Below are 6,467 nucleotides of genomic sequence, written 5' to 3' on the forward strand. Positions count from 1 at the left end.
ACATCTGAAATTTCTCAGTTCATGTACTGTGTGTCATATTACAAGGGAAACTACCAAGTTTACTTTTAAGGCTTACTGAATAATCATACATTGATCTTAAACTTTATTAAGTATCTTATCAATATCTATATAAATTATTGTTTTATTTCTTTTCATATTGATGTGCTGACATCTATGTTAGATTTTCTAGGCTTGAACTACTATGTTTCTGTTCCAGGTATCAATCTCATTTCTTCATGTTACATTGTTTAGAGCTTATTTACAAGTATCTTCTAAAAGACAGAGTCCTTCCTTCCTTCATCCTGTGTCCTTAAAATTGTCTGTCTCTACAAGGTTCCGCTTTTTAAAGTTTGTATAAGGTTAATAGCAAGGAGAGATAAGAAAGTCTTCCTCAGTGATCAATGCAAAGAAATAGAGGAAAACAACAGAATGGGAAAGACTAGAGATCTCTTCAAGAAAATTAGAGATACCAAGGGGACATTTCATGCAAAGATGGGCACAATAAAGGATAGAAATGGCATGGACCTAAAAGAAACAGAAGATATTAAGAAGAGGTGGCAGGAATACACAGAAGAACTGTACAAAAAAGATCTTCACAACCCAGATAATCACGATCTATGTGATCACTCACCTAGAACCAGACATCCTGGAATGTGAAGTCAAGCGGGCCTTAGAAAGCATCATTATGAATGAAGCTAGTAGAGGTGATGGAATTCCAGTCGAACTATTTCAAATCCTGAAAGATGATGCTGTGAAAGTGTTGCACTCAATATGTCAGCAAATTTGGAAAACTCAGCAGTGGCCACAGGTCTGAAAAAGGTCAGTTTTCATTCCAATTCCAAAGAAAGGCAATCCCAAAGAATGCTCAAACTACTACACAATTGCACTCATCTCACACACTAGTAAAGTAATGCTCAAAATTCTCCAAGCTATGCTTCAGCAGTACGAGAACCATGAAATTCTAGATGATCAAGCTGGTTTTAGAAAAGGCAGAGATACCAGAGATCAAATTGCCAACATCCATTGGATCATCAAAAAAGAAGAGAGTTCCAGAAAAGCATCTATTTCTGCTTTCTGCTATTGACTATGCCAAGCCTTTGACTGTGTGGATCACAATAAACTGTGGAAAATTCTGAAAGAGATGGGAATACCGGACCACCTGACCTGTCTCTTGAGAAACCTGTATGCAGGTCAGGAAGCAACAGTTAGAACTGGAAATGGAACAACAGACTGGTTTAAATAGGAAAAGGAGTATGTCAAGGCTGTATACTGTCACCCTGGTTATTTAACTTATATGCAGAGTACATCATGAGAAACGCTGGGCTGGAGGAAGCACAAGCTGGAATCAAGATTGCCGGGAGAAATATCAATAACCTCAGATATGCAGATGACATCATCCTTATGGCAGAAAGTGAAGAACTAAGGAGACTCTTGATGAAAGTGAAAGAGGAGAGTGAAAAAGTTGGCTTAACGCTCAACATTCAGAAAACTAAGATCATGGCATCCAGTCCCATCACCTCATGGGAAATAGATGGGGAAACAGTGGAAACCCTGGGAGTCTCTATATTTTGGGGTTCCAAAATCACTGCAGATGGTGACTGCAGCCATGACATTAAAAGATGCTTACTCCTTGGAAGGAAAGTTATGACCAGCCTAGACAGCATATTGAAAAGCAGAGATATTACCTTGCCAACAAAGGGCTGTCTAGTCAAGGCTATGGTTTTTCCAGTGGTCATGTATGGATTGGAGAGTTGGACTATAAAGAAAGTTGAGTGCCGAAGAACTGATGCTTTTGAACTGTGGTGTTGGAGAAGACTCTTGAGAGTCCCTTGGACTGCAAGGAGAACCAACCAGTCCATCCTAAAGGAGATCAGTCCTGGGTGTTCATTGGAAGGACTGATGCTGAAACTGAAACTCCAATACTTTGGCAACCTGATGGGTAGAGCTGACTCATTTGAATAGACCCTGCTGCTGGGAAAGATTGAGGGCAGGAGGAGAAGGGGACGACAGAGGATGAGATGGTTGGATGGCATCACTGACTCGATGGACATGGGTTTGGGTAAGCTCTGGGAGTTGGTCATGGACAGGGAGGCCTGGGGTGCTATGGTTCATGGGGTCTCAAAGAGTCGGACACAACTGAGTGACTGAACTGAACTGAACTGAACTGAATATAAAATATGTTTAGTTCCAGTGTAACAGTCAAACATATTTATTTTTTCTTAGTAATGAATTTTCTTATTTTTTTAAATCTCCTCTGAATCAAGTTGAATATATACATATTCTTTTTTTCACAGTAAGTCATTTATTTCATAGGTTTTATTTACCGACTTGGACTTAAAAATTTTGATCTCTTAAATCTAGTAAAATACTATCATTTTGTATATTCATCAATAAACTAGTAAATGCTATCTAAATTAGTTGACTATTAGTTTCTTTTCTTTTTCTAAGATGGCATCTTAATGCTATTTAATGTCTCTAATAAGAACATCTTAAAGTCAGGAGACATTTCATTCATTGTACTCATAATGAAGAAATCCTGGTAAATTGAATGTATAAGTGATATTTTCATGCATGTTCCGTCTCTAAGTTGTGTCTCTTTGCAACCATGGACAGCTTGCAGGCCCATCAGGCTCTTTTGTCCATGGGATATACCAGGCAAAAGTACTGGAGTGTATTGCCATTTCCTTCCCAGGGGATCTTTTAGACCCAGGTATTCAACTTGCATCTCCTGGGTTGGCAGGTGGATTCTGTACCACTTGAGCCACCTGGGAAGTCTATATAACCACTGTTAAATCCAAAATATGACAAAAATCAGCATCAACTTATCTAGAAAACAAAAACAAACCACAGACATAGAGAACAGATTTGTGATGGTCAAGGGGGCAAAGAGGTGGGAGATACACAGATTGGGAGTTTGGGATTAGCAGGTACAAACATATAAAATGGACAAAAAGGAAGGTCCTATTGTATAGCACAAAGAAATACACTCAATATCCTGTAAGAAGTAATAATGGAAAAGAATATGAAAAAGAAAGTATATATGTATGTGTAACTCAATCACTTTGCTGTATGTACAGAAGAAATTAACACAACATTGAAAATCAACTATATTTCAATTTTAAAAAAAGATAGAGGGGGGAAAGAAAGAATTATATAACTGTTTATGCATTTCCTTCAATCCCTATTCAGGGTTTACCTCTACTCAGCCAACATAAAAGATTATAAGATTTCTGTCTTAGAAAAATGTATTGGATTCCTACCCTCAAACTCAATAACATTGTAACCACGGGCAAATTGCTTAACTTCTTTGTCCCTTATTTTTTTTCACCTTTAAAACAAGGTAACAATGTACTGCCTGCCTTGTAGTGCTGTTAATAGATTTGGTACATAATCTTTGCCGAAAAAGGATGGACCAAAAACCTGTGCTTTAAGAACTACATTGTACTTTATATAGATTTATTTTATATGTGTAAACTTAACTGTCCTTGAGTTAACTTTTATAGCAAAATCCACATTTATATTTATAAAATGGTTTAAATAAAAATGTTAAAATCTAACCTGAAACATCAAGTATAAGATATATAGGTATATATTATACTTGTATTACTTCATATATTTTATCTACTACCTTATTGAGATTGTTTGGTCAGTACCCCCTATGAATATTCTTTTTTGTTTTCTTTTTAAAGTCTCTGAAAAACAATAACTATCAAGCCTTTCCTGTATCCTTTTCTCTGAATAAACATTTTATCTTTATTCCAAGGCAGTGTTCATTACCACATCAATAAGCTTGTTTGGTTTACTTTCTATCTTAATATGACTAATGGACCACTGTTTATATATTTTCCTGTTGCTTTTACTAACAATTCTGCTTGCCAATTGTGCTCTGTTTGAAGTGTACATATCTTCCATCTGCTGTAACATTTTGTACCCATGTCCCAGCTGTACTAATTCTATTAATTGCATACTATTTATTGAACTTTATTACCCAGAATTAATCTTAAGCATTAAAGAAATGAGAACTATTTATGAACTAAATTCCTCTAGATTCAATATTTTGTCCTTAAGAGTTCAATTTTAAGATAAAATATTTGTGCTTTTAGTTTTCTTTGAATTGTGATTCTTAAATATCTAATAAACTATCCGATCCATTAATCTTGCCAAGAAATATGCCTTTTTGTAAGAAAATTAAACTATCCTTTCAATCTTTTTGAAGACTAAAAACAGTGAATTGATAATTTTGAAGTGGTTTATATAGATTCTGGTGAAAGTATAGTCCAGAATTCATAGATAAAAACTTTAATTTACTATCTGCTTCTTCAGTATTTAACATATTATTAAACCTGTCTCAATTTTATACTTTGCAAATGTTAATTGTTTTTTAAAAAATCTTTCACATAAAGCATCTTAAGTAACACTAAGTTTAAATAAACCAACATGCAAGAAATTTCTTACACAATGCCTAAAATTGTTTCTCCTTGTAGAATATGGAAGTTAGACTATATGCTATTAGGTCCCTTTCTCTAATAAGCATTTCTGGTTTGGGAATAAATTTTAAATTTTATAATAAGAATATGAATTTATAAGATACATCTACCTTCTTGATACCTATGCACTAACTATCGTGTCTCCCCAACAATATTTTTTTTCCAGAGGTCCTTCTTTGTAATTTCTTTCAGGGTTAAGTGACCAGATCTCAGAGCATAAGTAATATTGAGGATAAATTTTGGGCTGAAAGGGACAGAACCTATGATATTTCTGATCCAGGTGTAAAAAATTATCTCTTCATCTTCCACAAACAATTGTTTTCTTAGAAGTTTGTATTTGAACAGAGACCTGGATTTGAATCCTTCTGTTCAGTCACAAAGGCTTTTCTGACTCTTTGTGACCCCATGGACTGCAGCACATCAGGCTTCCCAAATCTTCACCATCTCCTGGAGTTTTCTCAAACTCATGTTCATTGAGTGAGTAATGCCATGCAACCATCTCATCCTCTGTTGCCCCTTCTCCTGCTATCTTCAATCATTCCCAGCATCAGGGTCTTTTCCAGTGAATCAGCTCTTTGCATCAGGTGGCCAAAGTATTGGAACTTCAGCTTCAGCATCAGTCCTTCCAATGAATATTCAGGGTTGATTTCCTTCGGGATGGACTGGTTGGATCTCCTTGCAGTCCAAGGGACTCTCAAGAGTCTTTTCCAATGGCACAGTTCAAAGGCATCAACTCTTCATTCCTCAGCCTTCTTTATGGTCCAACTCTCATATCAGCTCATGACTACTGGGAAAACCCGTAGCTTTGACTAAATGAATCTTTGTTGGGAAAGTATTGTCTCTGTTTTGTAATACACTGTCTAGGTTTCTCATAGCTTCCATCCAAGAAGCAAGTATCTTTTAATTTTGTGGCTGCAGTCACTGTCTACAGTGATTTTGGAGCCAAAGAAAATAAAATCTACCACTGTTTCTGCTTTCCCCCATCTGTTCGTCATGAAGTGATGAGACCAGATACCATGATCTTGGTTTTTTGAATGTTGAGTTTTAAGCTAGCTTTTTCATTCTCCTTTTTCACCCTCATCAAGAGGCTCTTTAGTTCCTCTTTGCTTTCTGCCATTAAACTGGAATCATATGCATATCTGAGATTGCTGATATTGCCCCAGCAATCTTGATTCCAGCTTGTGATTCATCCAGTATGGCATTTAGCATGATGTACACTGCATAGAAGTTAAATAAACAAGATGACAATATACAGCCTGATGTACTCCTTTCCCAATTTTCAACTAGTATGCTTTTTCATTTCTGACTCTGTAGCTTCTTGACCTGCATACAAGTTTCTCAGGAGGCAGGCAAGGTGGTCTGGTATTTCCATCTCTTTAAGAAATTCCAACAGTTTGTTGCAATCCACACAGTCAAAGGCTTTAGCGTAAACAATAAAGCAGAAGCAGACATTTTTCTGAAATTCTCTTGCTTTTCCTATGATCCAACAGACAGAAATTTTATTTCTGGTTCCTCTGCCTTTTCTAAATTCAGCTTGCACATCTGAAAGTTCTCAGTTCACATACCGTTTAAGCCTAGCTTGAAGGATTGGAGCATTACCTTGCTAGCATGTAAAATGAGCAAAGTTGCACAGTAGTTTGAACATTCTTTAATATTGCCTTTCTTTGGGATTGGAATAAAAGTTGACATTTTCTAGTCCTGTGGCCACTGCTGAGTTATCCAAATTTTCTGGCATATCCTGTGCAGCACTTTCACAGTATCATCTTTTAGGATTTGAAATAGCTTAGCTGTAATTCCATCACTTCCACTAGCTTTGTTTATAGTATACTTCCTAAGGCCCACTTGACTTCACATTCCAGGATGTCTGGCTTTAGGTGAATGACCATACTATTGAAAGGTTGTTGCTAAACTAAGAAAGATGCTGAGATGCCTGGCCTTCAGAGGAGAAGAATGCAATCCAGGGCCAGAGATGAGGCTTGA

The sequence above is a fragment of the Cervus elaphus genome, chromosome 30 (genome assembly GCF_910594005.1).
Source record: "Cervus elaphus chromosome 30, mCerEla1.1, whole genome shotgun sequence".
In the NCBI taxonomy this organism is placed as follows: domain Eukaryota; kingdom Metazoa; phylum Chordata; class Mammalia; order Artiodactyla; family Cervidae; genus Cervus; species Cervus elaphus.